Source organism: Chiloscyllium punctatum, chromosome 45 (assembly GCF_047496795.1).
Source record: "Chiloscyllium punctatum isolate Juve2018m chromosome 45, sChiPun1.3, whole genome shotgun sequence".
NCBI lineage: Eukaryota > Metazoa > Chordata > Chondrichthyes > Orectolobiformes > Hemiscylliidae > Chiloscyllium > Chiloscyllium punctatum.
Window position 1 is genome coordinate 11,739,500 of NC_092783.1, and position 17,995 is coordinate 11,757,494.

General features: G+C 45.7%; 1 protein-coding gene across 6 annotated transcripts in view; it reads left to right on the forward strand.

Annotated features, from left to right (window-relative positions):
* The window catches only part of LOC140467155 (alpha-1,3-mannosyl-glycoprotein 4-beta-N-acetylglucosaminyltransferase C-like), a 173,640-nt gene that overhangs the window by 64,781 nt on the left and 90,864 nt on the right, over positions 1–17,995 (forward strand). The gene's annotated exons all lie outside the window — the stretch shown is intronic.

Consider the following 17,995-nt stretch of genomic DNA (forward strand, 5'->3'; position numbering starts at 1 on the left):
CTTACGGTGGGTTCATTTGGCTGTGCAGTAAATTTCAACCAGACAGGTTACAAATTTGTGTTAATCCATGTGTCACTGGTATTTTAACTGTTTGAAATATCAGTGTTTTCTGAAACTCCACAATGAGATGAGGAAGAGTGCAGCAGTCCATGGGGTTCATATACAAATACAGCAGTGAATATTCCAGTGACTCATTTCAAGGCTTCCAATTGGAAATGTTATTCAGAGTACTTGTGAGAATCTTGAGACTTAAGATCAAGGTGCGTGGCAACGTGGCTGCCACAGATTGAACTGCAGGCAAGGCACCATGAGTGCCAACAAAGCCTTGTAATTCAGCCACCTTTAGCTAGTGAGCAGAGCATTGGGGTGGGAAGTACAGAGATCGGTTTTCTTGAGAGGATGCATCTGCCTGCATAGGAAGCAAGGTTTCAACTTACACACTGTTACAGCAAGAAAAGTAGAGATAATGACATGGTAGAGGGTGGCCAAAGTTTTTTAAAAAAATCACACAACACCAGGTTATAGTCCAACAGATTTATTTGGAAAGCGCATGCTTCCAAATAAACTTGTTGGATTATAACCTAGTGTTGTGATTTTTTTAATGTGGTAACTAGTGGCAGAACCCTAGAATCACATGGAAAATCTGCTCCCTAATGGACCTGATGGCCACACATAACCAATGGTCTGAACGTGGCCATCATCCTGCATATCTTTTGCTATCAGTTCCTTCTGGGGAGCTGTTGGAAACATGTCCAGAATCTCTCAGTGGATGCATAGTGAGTGTAATTAGGTTACTGGCCAGTGCTGGAAGAACTTCAGCAATGATGATGTCAGTCAGGATGAGCTAAATTGAGTTGAGGGGCAGGGAAATTCCTTCTGTGCTGCGGTCATTTCGCTGAGAAGTTGTTGTGAATAAAACACAGTTTATTTTTATACACAAGTTTCTTTTTCCCAGTTAAACTACCAACAGGTGAAATTTCACCCTCTCATCTTGTGTCATGCTGAACTTAATTTAAAATAAAATATGCCTCTCACTCAGGCAAAAAAATACTAAAATAGAAATGTTTTGTTTTCATCATCCGGGCAACAATCCAGGAAGCATGAATTTACATATTTTAATATTTGGTGTAACGTCTTATTTCCTTAATGTTTGGGCTTTATTGTGCGGTTCATTTTTCAAACCAGTTAGAGTCATAGAGATGTACAGCACGAAAACAGGCCCTTCATTCCAACTCGTCCATGCTGACCAGATATTCCAACCGAATCTAGTCCCGGTTGTCAGCACTTGGCCCATATTCCTCTAAACCCTTCCTATTCATATTAAATTGTACCGGCCTCCTCCACATCCTCTGGCAGCTCATTCCATACACGTACCACCCTCTGTGTGAAAAAGCTGCTCCTTCGGTCCCTTTTATATCTTTTCCCCCCTCACCCTAAACCTGTGCCCGCTAGTTCTGGACTCCCTCACCCCAGGGAAAAGACTTGCTCTATTTACCCTATCCATGCCCCTCCTGATTTTATAAACCTCTATAAGGTTACCCCTCAGCCTCTGATTTTCCAGGGAAAATAGCCCTCACCTATTAAACCATGGAGATGTACAGCACGGAAACAGACTGTTCAGTCCAACTCCTCCAGGCTGACCAGATATCCTAAACTAATCTAGTCCTATTTGCCAGCCCTTGGCCCATATCCGTCCAAACACATCTATTCATATACCCATCCAGATGCCTTTTAAATGCTGCAAATGTACCAGCCTCCATCACTTCCTCTGGCAGGCCATTTGAAGGGATTATTTTTCTTTTGGACAGAGGTGGTAGGTAAGCAGGGTCCTGTTGATCTTTATTCATCTGTAACATATAATGTACACAATCCTTTTCTCTTTAAATGCTACTACAAAAAATAGTTAACTTTCTGTTGTTACTATTGTTTAATGAATGCCAAGCAAAATGTTTGTGTAATCTCATGATTACCAGCGCATCAATGCTTTAAAGAAACCAGGCCCTTATTATTTAGAGATGCCTCCAAACTGAAACATTCTGTGCTTAAGTGTTTCATATCAAACCCCATTAGAGAGCATTATCTCTGTGCTGCAGAAATGAGTGACAGGGATTCCTGGAATATTTTAGCTGTATATCTAATTTAAGGGTAATTCATACATTAATCTAACATACTAATTGACAAACTGACACTTGATCAATTTGAACATTAGATTGAAATGCAATTGGGAGCTGTCACTTTGTGGAAAAGTATTGTTCATTGCCTGTCAATAGATATCTGGGAGAAGCAGAAGGAAGCTATTATATGTCCTTATTAACCTAGTCAGACATGTTATGACACGTCTCTGAATAGTTGGGACCTAGCCTCTTGGCTCACAGGTAGGGATTATCCTCCAGTAAAATGTATGGTATTTTCAAGGAACAATTATAGAAGGCAATTAAAGCCATTTTTAGGCTCTTCTAACAAGTTTTCTTTTAGTAGAGAAATGTATTTGATACTTTATTTTCGTTCATTCATGGGATAAACTGCCCAGACCAATACTTTCTGCTTATTCCTATTTGTTGTTGAGAAGGTGATGGTGAATTATCTGTTTTACTACAGCAATCCATTGTTGAAAGTACTGTATCCTACAATGAAGTTAGTTATGGAGTTCCAGTTTTTTGATCCAGTTATGATAAAGGAAGGGCAATCTATTTCTAAGTCAGAAAAGGTTCACAAATGTCCTTGAGGGAAGGAATCTGCCATCCTTACCTGGTCTGGTCTACATGTGACTCCAGACCCACAGCAATGTGGTTGATCTTAACTGCCCTCTGGGCAATTAGGGATGGGCAATAAATGCTGGTCTAACCAGTGACACCCCCCATGAATGAGTAATGAGTTTGTAACTTGATTGCGAACGTGCAGGTTATTGTGTTCACATGCATCATTGCCCTTTTTCAAAGTTGATGTTGCGTAATTGTAAGCTATAGTCAAAGGAGACTCAGCAAGTTACTGCAAAGCGACAACAACAGAAGGAATAAATATTTAAGGTGATAGGTGGGGTGTTGATCATGCCGAGAATTGATGCTGTGCATTTATAGATAGTACCCAGTGCTGCTACTCTGTGTTGATCATGAAGGGGGTGATGTTGAAGGTGAATTGATTGGATACACAAGTTAAGCGGGTTACTTTGTCCCAGATTATCTCAAGTTTCTTGTGTTGTTGGAGCTGCACTCCTCCAGCAAAGCAGAGTTTTCTATTACATTCTTGACTGGGAAACAGGATGTAAATTACTCATGTCCGAACTCCTAGCCTCTGATTGGCACTCATCGCCATTTTATGTATGTGGCTGGTCCAGTAGAACTGGTCAATGCTATGCCCTTAGGATATTGGATGGTGGAAGATTCAGCATGGTCATTCCATTGGATGTCAAGGATAATTGTCAAGTTCTCTCTTGTTGGAAATGGTTACTGCCCAGCATTAGTGTGGTATGAATGCCCCTTATTAAGCTTAGAGATTGCCCAGATCTTGCTGTATTTGAGGATGGACTACTTTAGTAGTTAAGGAGAAGTCATGAAAGGTGGTGAACATTGTGCATTCATCCACAATATCCCCAGTTCTGACCTTTTTGATGGAGGGAAGAACATTGATGAAGCAGCTGAAGGAACTCTTGTAGTATTTTCTTTGGGGGAAGTGGGTGATGTGATGGTTAACCTTATCTAAGATAGCTATGAGGGGATGGATAGGGTAAATAGGCAAAGTCTTTTCCCTGGGGTCGGGGAGTCCAGAACTAGAGGGCATAGGTTTAGGGTGAGAGGGGAAAGATATAAAAGGGACCTAAGGGGCAACTTTTTCAGACAGAGGGTGGTGCGTGTATGGAATAAGCTGCCAGAGGGAGTGGTGGAGGCTAGTACAATTGCAACATTCAAGAGACTTTTGGATGGGTATATGAATAGGAAAGGTTTGGAGGGATATGGGCCAGGTGCTGGCAGGTGGGACTAGATTGGGTTGGGATATCTGGTCGGCATGGACAGGTTGGACCGAAGGGTCTGTTTCCGTGCTGTACCTCTCTGAGTCTAGAGCTCCTTAGTGCCATATTTTGTCAAATGCTAGCTTGGCATCAAGGACAGTCACTCTCTCCTCACCAGTTGGAGTTCAGCTGTTTTTGTCCACTTTTGAATCAAGGCTGTAATGAGGTCCCCCTCCCCATCTTATCCCAGATTGAATCTTCCAACTCGGCACAGCCCGCTTGAACTGTCCTACCTATCCATCGTCCTTCCATCAATCCACTCCACCCTCCTCTCCAACCTATCACCTTCACCCTCCACCTTCAGCTACCTATTGCATTCTCAGCTAACTCCCAACTCCCTCCCATATATCTCTCAGCCCTTCTGGGCCACAAGTCTCATTCCTAATGAAGGGCTTACGCTTGAAATGTCAATTATCCTGCTCTTTAGATGCTGCCTGACTGGCTGTGCTTTTCCAGCGCCACACTCTTCAACTTTAATGAGGTGAAGAACTGATTGACACTCAGTTTGGGTTCTGCAAGTGCTAGTGATCAGGTTATTCCAAACAAGTGCTGCTTGATAGTATGGTGGTTGACTCCTTCAATCATTTTGGAGCATAAACTCTTAAGATGATAACTGGCCAGGTTGGATTTGTTTAACGCCTTGTACACAGGGCGTACCTGGTCAGTTTTCCACATTGTCAGGTAGATGCCAGTGCTGTAACTGGGCTAGAACAGCTTGACTGAGTGCTTGGTTAATTCGGGAGCTCAAGTCTCCACTGCTATTTCCTAATTACCCTTATTACTAACTCACTCCAAGTGTTTCCATATCCCAAAGACTGCATGTGGAAAAACTCCAGTTCACCATCACTGTCACAAGAACAGTTAGGAAGAGCAATAAATGTAACAACTAATTCCTATGAACAAATAGTATGTTGGGCATCTTACCCCTGAACTTGTTAAATGTTATTGGAGCTGCATTTATACACTCTTGTGCCTTGTGGAAAGTCTTTGGGTAGTCAGGATATAAGTTAGTAAGTGTGGAAAAGCACAGCATGTCAGGTAGCATCCGTATAGCAGGAGAATTGGCGTTTCGGGAATAAGCACTTCATTAGGAATGTGGGGGGTGTGGGTGGGGAAGGAAGCTGGAAAGGCAATAGGTAGATGCAGATGGGGGGTGATGGTGATAACGTGGAATGGGTAGGTAGGAAAGAAGATGGACAGGTGGGACGGTTCAAGAGGGTGGTGCCGATTTTGGCGGGTTGGATCTGGGGTAAGATAGGGGGAGGGGAGATGAAGAAACTGGTGAAATCAACATTAATGCCATGTGGTTGGAGGGTTCCAAGGTGGAAGATGAGGCATTCTTCTCCAGGTTCTGTGTGGTTAGGATTTGGCGGTGAAGGAGGCCCAGGACTTGCAAGTCCTTGGTGGAGTGGGAGAGAGTTGAAGTGGTTGGCTGCAGGATGATAGGGCTGTTTAGTGTGTGTGTCCCATCTCTCGATGTTGCTCTTGATGTGATCTCCTCTACACTGGGGAGTCAGGGTGCCAATTCGCGGAACGTTACAGGGAGCATCTCTGGGGCATGCACCAAACATCCCCACCACCCTGTGGCCAACCACTCCCCAACAACATTCAAATCCTGGGCCACCTCCACTGCCAAATCCCAGCCACCTGATGCCAGGAGGAAGAATGCCTCATCTTCCCCTTGGAACCCTCCAACCACATGGTATCAATGTCAATTTCACCAGATTCTTCATCTCCCTTCTCACCACCTTATCTCAGATCCAGCTCTCTCGGCACCGCTCTCTTGAACTGTCCCACCTGCCCATCTTCCTTCCCACCTATGCACTCCACTCTCTGCTCCGACCTATCACCAGTGCCACCCGCCCGCATCTCTCTACCTACTTCCAAGCTACCTTCCCCCAAGCCCCAACCACATCCTATTTGTCTCCCCTCACCTAACCCCCAACACATACACACATTCCTGATGAAGTGCTTATGCCCGAATCGCTAATTCTCCTCCTCGGACGCTATCTGACCTGCTGTGCTTTTGCAGCACCACACTTTTCAATACTGATCTCCAGTATTTGCAGTCCTCAGTTTCTCCTGTAAGTTAGTAACCATTAGAATATCCAACCTCCGACCTGTTTGTGTAGTTATATATTGATGTGGATGGTCATGTTAAAGTTTCTGTTCAATGGTAACCCCTAGGTCATTGGTGCAATCAATGAGAGGGGAGCTGATCAAACCTGCTCTCAGTGGATATGGTCATTTCATCGTATCTGGTATGGCCTAAGAACTACCTGTACTTATCAGCCCAAGCACGAATGCCGCATGTTATACATCATTGTCTGAGCAGCTCTGAACTGAACATCAAACATCTTCTATTTCTGACTTTGGAATGGAGGGTAGGTCATTGATGGAAGTAGCTGACAGTAGTTGGGCCAAGCCATTTCCCTGATTAACTTCTGCACAGATGATTGGCCTCCAATAACTAAGACAGTCTTCCCTGGTGCTCAGTACGTATAATATTTAAGTATTAGAGCCATATATCTGTGATTCTCATTGATTCCAACTTTGGGTTTGCTTGTTACCATACTCCATCAAATGCAATCACTCAGGCCAGGAGTATAATGAGGTTTGGAGCTGAGGTGCTATGGGGAAACTCAGCTTGAACAATGGTTGACAGTTTGTTGCTGAGTAAATGCTGTTTGTAATGTAGGCGACACCTTCCATCTTGATTATCAAGAGTATACTCATAGTTTAGTGTTTGGCCGGATTGGATTTTCCCAGTTTTTGTGGGCAAGGCATACTTTGGCAGGTAGATGCTGCTGTTGTAGCTGTAAAGGAACTGTTTAGCTCGAGGCATGGCTATTACTAGACCAGAAGGCTTCAGGAATACAGCCAGGAGGTCGTCAGGGCCGATAGTCATATTCTTGGCTCTGGCATCATTGAGAAAGTGGTTATTTGCAGACCCTCCTTTTGTTAACTGTCCATCACCATTCATAACGGTATATACCAGGTCAGCAGGATTTTGATCTGACCTGTTGGTTTTAGGATCTGTCTGTCCCACACTGCTTCTGCTGTATGGCATGCATGTGTTATGGTTTCATCAGGTTGAATTGTTTTTTTTGACGGGGGGGGGAGAATGTCAGGGCATGCCTGGTTCTGCTCCAGGCATGTCCCTCTACATTTCCCACTGGACTAGAATTGGTCCCCTTCATTTGAAGGAGAGCCATCAGTTTAAACACTGAGGTGGGTATGATTTTGCAGTTACTGCCCTCAGTATCTCAATGATGGCCAGTCTTGAACTGTTCTTGGATCTATCCAATTTAGAGAGTGGCAGTCAAGCTTTGATCCTTGTGGAGGAGTCTACTTATTGATCTAATGCAGTATGTAAAATTATATTATGTGGTTCATATTCTGCTGTTTAGTTAGTTTTTGATTTCAGAATCTCTTCAGTCTCCCAGTAGTTATGAAGTAATTTGGTAAAAACAATGACTGCAGATGCTGAAAATCAAATACTGGATTAGTGGTGCTGGAAGAGCACAGCAGTTCAGGCAGCATCCAACGAGTACCCTTCCACTGACACTCTCATTCGTTTGGCCGAACTGGTCCTCACCCTTAACAATTTCTCCTTTGAATCCTCCCACTTCCTCCAGACCAAAGGCGTAGCCATGGGCACACGTATGGGCCCCAGCTATGCCTGTCTCTTTGTTGGCTACGTAGAACAGTTGATCTTCCGTAATTACACCGGCACCACTCCCCACCTCTTCCTCCGCTACATTGATGACTGCATTGGCGCCACCTCGTGCTCCCTTGAGGAGGTTGAGCAATTCATCAACTTCACCAACACATTCCACCCTGACCTTAAATTTACCTGGACTATCTCTGACACCTCGCTCCCCTTCCTGGACTTCTCCATCTCCATTAGTGACGACCGACTTGACACTGACATTTTTTACAAACCCACTGACTCCCATAGCTACCTGGATTACACCTCTTCCCACCCTATCTCTTGCAAAAATGCCATCCCGTATTCCCAATTTCTCCGCCTCCGCCGTATCTGCTCCCAGGAGGACAAGTTCCACCATAGGACACACCAGATGGCCTCCTTCTTTAGAGACCGCAATTTCCCTTCCCACGTGGTTAAAGATGCCCTCCGTCGCATCTCGTCCACATCCCGCACCTCCGCCCTCAGACCCCACCCCTCCAACCGTAACAAGGACAGAACGCCCCTAGTGCTCACCTTCCACCCTACAAACCTTCGCATCAACCAAATCATCCACTGACATTTCCGCCACCTCCAAAAAGACCCCACCACCAGGGATATATTTCCCTCCCCACCCCTTTCCGCCTTCCGCAAAGACCGTTCCCTCCGTGACTACCTGGTCAGGTCCACACCCCCCTACGACCCACCCTCCCATTCTGGCACTTTCCCCTGCCACCGCAGGAACTGTAAAACCTGTGCCCACACCTCCTCCCTCACCTCTATCCAAGGCCCTAAAGGAGCCTTCCACATCCATCAAAGTTTCACCTGCACATCCACCAATATCATTTATTGTATCCGTTGCTCCCGATGTGGTCTCCTCTACATTGGGGAGACTGGGCGCCTCCTAGCAGAGCGCTTTAGGGAACATCTCCGAGACACCCGCACCAATCAACCAAACCGCCCCGTGGCCCAATATTTCAACTCCCCCTCCCACTCTGCCGAGGACATGGAGGTCCTGGGCCTCCTTCACCGCCGCTCCCTCACCACCAGACGCCTGGAGGAAGAACGCCTCATCTTCCGCCTCGGAACACTTCAACCCCAGGGCATCAATGTGGACTTCAACAGCTTCCTCATTTCCCCTTCCCCCACCTCATCCTAGTTTCAAACTTGCAGCTCAGTTACTGTCTCCTTGACTTGTCCGACCTGCCTATCTTCTTTTCCACCTATCCACTCCACCCTCTCCTCCTTGACCTATCACCTTCATATCCTCCCCCACTCACCCATTGTACTCTATGCTACTCTCCCCCCACCCCCACCCTCCTCTAGCTTATCTCTCCATGAAGTAATTTGGTGTCTATCTCAGACTACCTATGAAAACAATTACTAAAGGTTGCGCTGCATGCCATCGATTTATAACGTTTTTTCAGCAAGTGGGCTTGATGCTATGTTAGTGTTGTTTTGTCATATTGACCTACTTGATATAGACCTTCAGTGAATATTTGAAATGCTTTCTAATATCCAGTTTGTGCTAAAGATTCATGTTGATTCCAGTAATTCACTGAAGCAAACCGGTTTTTGATGTGTTCGTAAGCTGCCATGCATTGACGGCTATCACAAACAAATCTAATCAAGTTTCACCTCCAATTCCTCGTACTTTTTTAATTGAATTGAATTTTTAAAGTGAAATCACCGGGTAGTAACAAAGAATAAAAACGTATCTTTTGGTTCTTAAACCAAGAACACCTGTTTTTAAAAATAAAATTATGCCCCAGTTATTTCAGAAAAAGTATGCACTAACTGCAGTTCACACTGACCAGTGAGGTCACTGTGTACATTACAATATATTCAATGCCCTGTCAGTCGCATGATATGCTCCAGTTACATTTAATAAAATGTCGGGGTGTGTGTCTATAATACGTTTTGTGTTAATCGTTGTGTTAATGCCAAAGAATGTGACATTTCCAACTGCTCTATTCCTATTATTGCATGTGTTCCTAACCAGGGCTCAAAGACTATAATCCTGTCAATAGCACTGAGTGCAACCCCGTCTTCAAAATTAGCAGTGAGGCTGGTTGAGGGGTAGTAACAAGACAGTTCTGGCTGTTGAATGTGAGAAGGGGAGAATGGATGGTAAAAGTATAAAGAGGGAAGTGAATGGTAGTGAGCAAAGCTGCCAGTGTTGCTTTGAAGAAGTAAATAGGTGAAAAGTTAATGCTACCAAATAGTTGACCCTACCCTTGTTGACCTTGCGCAGGAGCAATAACTGAGTTAAGAAAACAGGAATACAATAGGAATTTATAGGCTTGTATCTTGGCAAACACCATTCCTGAAGTGGCTATCAAGATCACTGTCACCCTCCACCTCTACATGACCAAATCTTTCCAGGTGGGACCAACCAATTAAACTCCAGTGTACCATTCCTTGTTTAAAGGTAGGTGATGCAGGTCCTGGTTGTGAGGAGAGGTACATTACGATTCCCTGGTCTCACTGTCGCATTCTTGTCCTGATGTGAAGGTGCCAATGTTGAACTGGGGTGGACAAAGTTAAAAATCATACAACACCAGGTTATAGTTCAACAGGTTTATTTGAATTTTAGAATTTAAAATCCCTACGGTGCAGAAACAGGCTATTCGGCCCAACAAATCCACACTAACTCTCAGAGTAACCCATACACCCCCCCCCCCCCCCCCATTCTATTACTCTGCATTTACCCCTACCTAATGTACCTAACGTACAGTCCCTGAACACTATGGGAAATTTAATATAACCAATTCACCTAACCAGCCCACTTTTGGATTGTGGGAAGAAACTGGAGCACCTGGGTAAAACCCAAGCAGACACAGGGAGAATGTGCAAACTCAACACAGTCCCCCATAGCTGGAATCGAACCGGGGTCTTTGGCACTGTGAGGCAGTAGTGCTAACCACTGAGCCATCATGCCATATTGTGTGCTTTTCGATTTATTCTATTTTTGCTCAAAAAGCACAACTTCCAGGCAGTCAGTCTATATAACATTTTATAAATTCCTACTTTGGAAATAGAACCAGCCTGACTCAAGATTGGGAAACAGACAGCCTCTAGCCTCACATCTTTAATACATCGTCTGAGCTGAGCTGTCACTTTTTTTTATAAAACCTTACGTTATCTCGGGAATGTGACTTAAAAGAATTTCTGGGATTTACATATTAATGAACCAAAACCTGCAACCCATTCTAAAAGATGAAAGACTTAACAGCAATCTAGGTTTATTCAATATCACTTTAATTGCATGACACTGACTGATTGCTATAAATTCTGTGTCTTATGATTCTGACCGACTAGTTACCTGATGAAGGAGCAATGCTCTGAAATCCAATACTTTCAAATAAGCCTGTTGGACTATAACCTGGTGTTGTATGATTTTTAAACATTTTTTTCCCAGTTTCGTATAAATCTTTTCTCTTCAGATAGTTATCCACTTTCTTTTTGAAAGCCATAATTGAATCTGCCACTTCACTATTTCCAACAATGCATTGCATGCCTTAAGCACTCACTGTATAAAGGCGTTTTTCCTCAAGAAACCTTTTCGTTCTTTTACCTTCACTATGAATTAATGTCCCCTGGTTTGTGACACGTTTGTCAATGGGAACAATTTCTCACTGTCAATTCCATGACAGCTTCTCATCATGATTTGGAACACCTTCCTCAATCCCCTTGCTTTTCTGATCAGAGCTAGTCCCACTTTTTCATCAATCCTAATAACTGGAAATTTACCAATTCTAACCATCATCAAGCCTAGAAGTTTTTTTTTCCTCTTTATTGAAACCTAAAGTAGAGCTAGTAAGCAGAGAATCATATGAATTAATAATATTCCCTCACATTCTCTTCCCCCATCTTGAACTTGAGGTCAAAAGTCACATGACACCAGGTTATAGTCCAACAGGCTTATTTGAAATTGCAAGTTTTCAAAACACTGCCCCTTCATTGGGTGAAGTGACGAAGGGACAGCACTTTGAAAGCTTGTGATTTTAAGTAAACCTGTTTGACTAAAACCTGGTGTCATGTGACTTTTGATCTTGTCCACCCCAGTCCAACACCAGCACCTCCATGTCATGGCTATATTGAATTCAATTTTGCAATTTTTTTTTGTTTTAGAAGAATGAGTTGAGCAACCAGCAACAGCCTGCATTTACATAGCACAATTTAAAGGTTGCCAATTCAACTCATTCCCTGACCACTTTCTGATGGTGAATCTGACTGGGTAGATAAGAATGGAGTCGATAAAGTGTGGCACTGGAAAAAGCACAGCAGTTCAGGCAACATCTGAGGAGCAAGAGACTCGACATTTTGGGCATAATCTTCTTCAGGATTGGAGAGGGGGGAGGTGGCTGAAAAATGAATGGGGGGGTTGGAATAAGGGGAATGGTAGATGGGATGATAAAGGTGGGAGAAAGTAGGTGATTGTGGTAGGTCGGTCAGAAGTTTAGAGCAGATAGATGGGAAGGAAGATGGACAGGTAGGTTAAGTCAGAGCTCGGCTCCTCCCTCTTGACCTGACCCTAGCCCTCATACTTGGCTTCACCCTCTTGCTGTCATCTACCTGTCCATCTTCCTTCCCACCTATCTGAGGTGGAAACTAGAGAAACCTGCAAGTTCATGATTTGAGCAGGGGAAACAAGAGGGGTGCTTTGACCTGAAGAGCAAAGGGAGAAGAAGAAAATGGCAGAAATAGGTAACTAAATGGTCTCAATAGTGTGGAAGAGATCCTGTACCCCACTTTTTGAGGTGAGGATGGAAGAGCTGGGAGGATGTGCTTAAGGACACAATTTTTAGTGGAAAAAGAGAAGCTCATGATTACTTTTTGCGTTTCAATATGGTCCTGGAATAGTGTGCTGATTCGACCAAAGGAAAGCAGAAGATGAAGGGCTTTTGCCCGAAACGTCGATTTCGCTGCTCGTTGGATGCTGCCTGAACTGCTGTGCTCTTCCAGCACCACTAATCCAGTGAAAGCAGAAACCAGTAGAGTGGTGCCTCATGGATTATTTCCTGATGCGACCACCCATTTTAACATTTCAAAATGAACAGGATACTCCAAGCTAATAAAACCAAAGCAACATAGTAACGTTGTTTATAATTATTACCATTTGTGTTTTATAGAGTAACAAATAACAATAGATTATGTATAAAAATCTACAACATGTAGACATCAGCTAAGCTCTTTATATTCGCAGGTGACAGAAGACATGGTGAAGCCAATCTTCCTCCATCTTTTCAAATGCAATAATCAGCTCCCTCTTTCACCAACCCCATCAGCCTGGGGTTGGCATGCCAGGTACAAGCCCCAGAATCTTAAGGAGTAAACAACCAAAACATGTATAAGCTGTTAGATATATTTTGATCTCAAACCCAGAAAAGTGCAATGTGCACTATAAGCACAGTATGCCACACTTAAGTTCTACTCTCAGCATTGATACTCCTTTCTGAAAAGAATTCGTTTTTGCTTTTCAAACATTGAAGATATATTGTTAGATCGGCTTTCTCCCACAGTTGAAATTATGATCGCTGAATTACTTCAAGTTTATCAATGCATTTAGCTCCTTCACATTCACTATATATATTGATTTTACTTGATTCCCCAATGTAGTTTCAGTTTCATGAGTTGAAATGAAGAGCATTTAACTGGTTCTTGGCGCTGCGTGAACGACAGGACAGTATGTGAATGCCGTAATTACAGTAGCTGACGTTATCCAGTATTTAACTGGATCTAACTGCTCTAATCCAAGTCCACACCCTGTGTCTGAACCTTTCATTGTTTTTACCTTGTTGATTTTAACCCTACTGCAAATCCTCTTGCAAGGATGCCTGCCTTGAAGAAGTTTTCCTCCTCTCTCTACAAGAATCTCAGGGAGTCCCTCTCCCACTGCAACTCCCAGGTCATTTCCTCTGCTCGGAAGCTCTTCAACCATGTTGTGAAACAAACTCGGTACCACAGCCACATTTGCTTCCTCAGTGCATGCCTCCGTAACCAACTCATCCCACACAGACTCCGGACCACCTTTAAACCAGCAGAGTTCGGACCCGAACAGGACAAACAGTACAGACTACAGATTCAAAAACACCAGCAACAGTTCTCCTTCAGGATCCTCCGCTCCACACTTGCAGCAATGCGCCGTCACCTAACCTCTCTCCAGTCAGCCCTGCCTCAGCTGAGGGCCACACTCTCTCAGAATTGCAAAGGACCCGCTCTGTACTACATCCTCAGGAGAATTCATACTCTCAACAAACAGTATTTCAATTCCATCTCAAACATCAAAAACTGTAAGTACAACAAACTTTTATCCACCCACCTCCATAACCAGCACTCCTCAAACATTCCAGAAGATTCCCCTGGCCTCGGAAACGCCATTAGCCATGCGGCTGACGCAGCTACCACCCCCACGGTGAGTGATGATGTCACTTCCACCCACATCATGGCCACTCCCACAGCCACTTCCAGCCCTCACATCATCGCTGATGCCACATGCTCAGTGACCTCCGCCACCCCTACTGCCATGATCACCACCACGTCCGCCCCCACCAGCGCCACTCACCTGCATTCTGCTGACACGCCCCCCACAGACCCCCCTGTCACTATACCCACACCCCAGAACCCCGAGGGCAACATTACTCCAGCTCATGCCTCCACCCCCATTCCCCCCACCATCACACCCACTCCAGGTACTGGCTCCGACCCCACTCCCAGCTCCACACCTGCACCAGATCCCAGCTCCCGGCCCTGCCGAGTTTTCACCATCCCTCCAGACCTCCCACTCAAAGAGGACGAACGATCAGTCCTCAGCAAAGGACTCACCTTCATCCCCCTCCGTTCACGCATCAATGAATTTAATACACGACGTGACATCGAACAATTCTTCCATCGCCTCTGCCTCCGAGCTTACTTTCACAATCAGGACTCCCGCCCACCTTCCGAGGACCCCTTCGCCCACCTCCAACACACTGCATCCACCTGGACACCCCGTGCTGGCCTATTACCTGCCCTCGACCTCTTCATTTCCAACTGCCGCCAGGACATTAACCGCCCCAACCTGTCGACCCCCCTCCCCCACTCCAACCTCTCACCCTCACAACGCACAGCCCTCCAATCCCTCTGCTCCAATCCCAACCTCACCATCAAGCCAGCGAATAAAGGGGGCGCAGTGGTAGTCTGGCGCACTGACCTCTACACCGCTGAAGCCAAACGCCAACTCGAGGACACCTCTTCCTACTGCTCCCTCGACCATGACCATGACCCCACCCCCCATCACCAAACCATCATCTCCCAGACCATACAGAACCTTATCACCTCAGGAGATCTCCCATCCACAGCTTCCAACCTCATAGTCCGGGAACCCCGCACTGCCCGGTTCTACCTCCTTCCCAAGATCCACAAGCCTGACCACCCTGGCCGACCCATTGTCTCAGCATGCTCCTGCCCCACTGAACTCATCTCTACCTACCTCGACACTGTCCTATCCCCCCCTAGTCCAGGAACTCCCCACATACATTCGAGACACCACCCACGCCCTCCACCTCCTCCAAGACTTCCATTTCCCCGGCCCCCAACGCCTCATCTTCACCATGGATACCCAATCCCTCTACACCTCCATTCGCCATGACCAGGGCCTCCAAGCCCTCCGTTTTTTCCTCTCCAGACGTCCCCAGCAGTACCCTTCCACTGACACTCTCATTCGTTTGGCCGAACTGGTCCTCACCCTTAACAATTTCTCCTTTGAATCCTTCCACTTCCTCCAGACCAAAGGTGTAGCCATGGGCACACGTATGGGCCCCAGCTATGCCTGTCTCTTTGTTGGCTATGTAGAACAGTTGATCTTCCGTAATTACACCGACACCACTCCCCACCTCTTCCTCCGCTACATTGATGACTGCATTGGTGCCACCTCATGCTCCCGCGAGGAGGTTGAGCAATTCATCAACTTCACCAACACATTCCACCCTGACCTTAAATTTACCTGGACTATCTCTGACACCTCGCTCCCCTTCCTGGACCTCTCCATCTCCATTAGTGATGACCAACTTGACACCGACATTTTTTACAAACCCACTGACTCCCATAGCTACCTGGATTACACCTCTTCCCACCCTACTTCTTGCAAAAATGCCATCCTGTATTCCCAATTTCTCTGCCTCCGCCGTATCTGCTCCCAGGAGGACCAGTTCCAACATAGGACACACCAGATGGCCTCCTTCTTTAGAGACCGCAATTTCCCTTCCCACATGATTAAAGATGCCCTCCAACGCATCTCGTCCACATCCCGCACCTCCGCCCTCCGACCCCACCCCTCCAACCGTAACAAGGACAGAACACCCCTGGTGCTCACCTTCCACCCTGCAAACCTTCACAACAACCAAATCATCCACCGACATTTCCGCCACCTCCAAAAAGACCCCACCACCAGGGATATATGTCCCTCCCCACCCCTTTCCGCCTTCCGCAAAGACCGTTCCCTCCGTGACTACCTGGTCAGGTCCACACCCCCCTACGACCCACCCTCCCATTCTGGCACTTTCCCCTGCCATCGCAGGAACTGTAAAACCTGTGCCCACACCTCCTCCCTCACCTCTATCCAAGGCCCTAAAGGAGCCTTCCACATCCATCAAAGTTTCACCTGCACATCCACCAATATCATTTATTGTATCCGTTGTTCCCGATGTGGTCTCCTCTACATTGGGGAGACTGGGCGCCTCCTAGCAGAGCGCTTTAGGGAACATCTCCGAGACACCCGCACCAATCAACCAAACCGCCCCGTGGCCCAACATTTCAACTCCCCCTCCCACTCTGCCGAGGACATGGAGGTCCTGGGCCTCCTTCACCGCCGCTCCCTCACCACCAGACACCTGGAGGAAGAACGCCTCATCTTCCGCCTTGGAACACTTCAACCCCAGGGCATCAATGTGGACTTCAACAGCTTCCTCATTTCCCCTTCCCCCACCTCATCCTAGTTTCAAACTTCCAGCTCAGTTACTGTCTCCTTGACTTGTCCTACCTGCCTATCTTCTTTTCCACCTCTCCACTCCACCCTCTCCTCCTTGACCTATCACCTTCATCTCCTCCCCCACTCACCCATTGTACTCTATGCTACTCTCTCCCCACCCCCACCCTCCTCCAGCTTATCTCTCCACGCTTCAGGCTCACTGCCTTTATTCCTGATGAAGGGCTTTTGCCCGAAACATCGATTTCGCTGCTCGTTGGATGCTGCCTGAACTGCTGTGCTCTTCCAGCACCACTAATCCAATATTTGGTTTTCAGCATCTGCAGTCATTGTTTTTACCTTCCAGAGCAGACAACTGGGGCTGGGAAAATTTAAATGGTGCCAGTGGTTGCATTCCCTCAGTCTGAAATCCAATGTTTAGACTCTGGTACTCTAGGCACTTTATGCCTGACTATTTTTTTAAAATCATCAGTAAGAATAAATTTAATCTTCTTTAACAAACCATTTAAAATATGTAGTCGGGTCTTTGAACTCATGAAAAGGCTCAAGGTGGGGGTAGTGCCTCTGAGAAAAGGAGTGGTGAAAAGTTAAGGTATTTTCCCTTTTTTTAAGTGTGTCTAGGACGTGAGGGTATAATCTCCTATTTCAGTCAGATGAGGAGGAATCTCTTCTGAGGATCATGAATCTATGGAAATCTCACTACCTTACCAAGAGGGCTGTCGAGGCTGAGGTTCAAAGCTGAAATAGGCAGCTTTTTAATCAATAAAGGAATCAAAAGTTTTGGGGAAAAGGTAGGAAAATGGAGTTGAGGGATAGCAATTTAGCCATGATCTAATTGTATGGCAGGGCAATTGATGGGCCAAATGGCCTACATCTGCTCCTTTTGTGATTAAAAAAGGAATCTTCAAACACAGGAGTGAAACCCATCCCAGCTCACCAACTACCCATTCTTCCCCTTTCCTTCAATATTTACTGATCTTAACCTCGATTCCTTTTAAATGTCTGTATATTTTGTGCTAGAAACATTTTTATATTCCAATCTGCCTTTGCTAGCCAAGCAGCCAGGAGCAGAAATGCTGTGAGGTTTGTTGCTGCTACTCACTTGCCCAACGCAGTTGTGTAATCTCCTGGTTTTTCCCACACTCTGACAGAACTATACTTACTGGCTTCCTCTTGTACCGATTGACGCAAAGACATCTCTGCAGCAGCATCTGCTATTCACCGCACTTCCAAAAGTGTGGAACATAATCAATGGTTTGGAAATAGCGTTTAAGTGGTTCAGTGAAGTCTGGCAATAAATGGCTATAACCAGGTGGTACAGTATAACAATTAA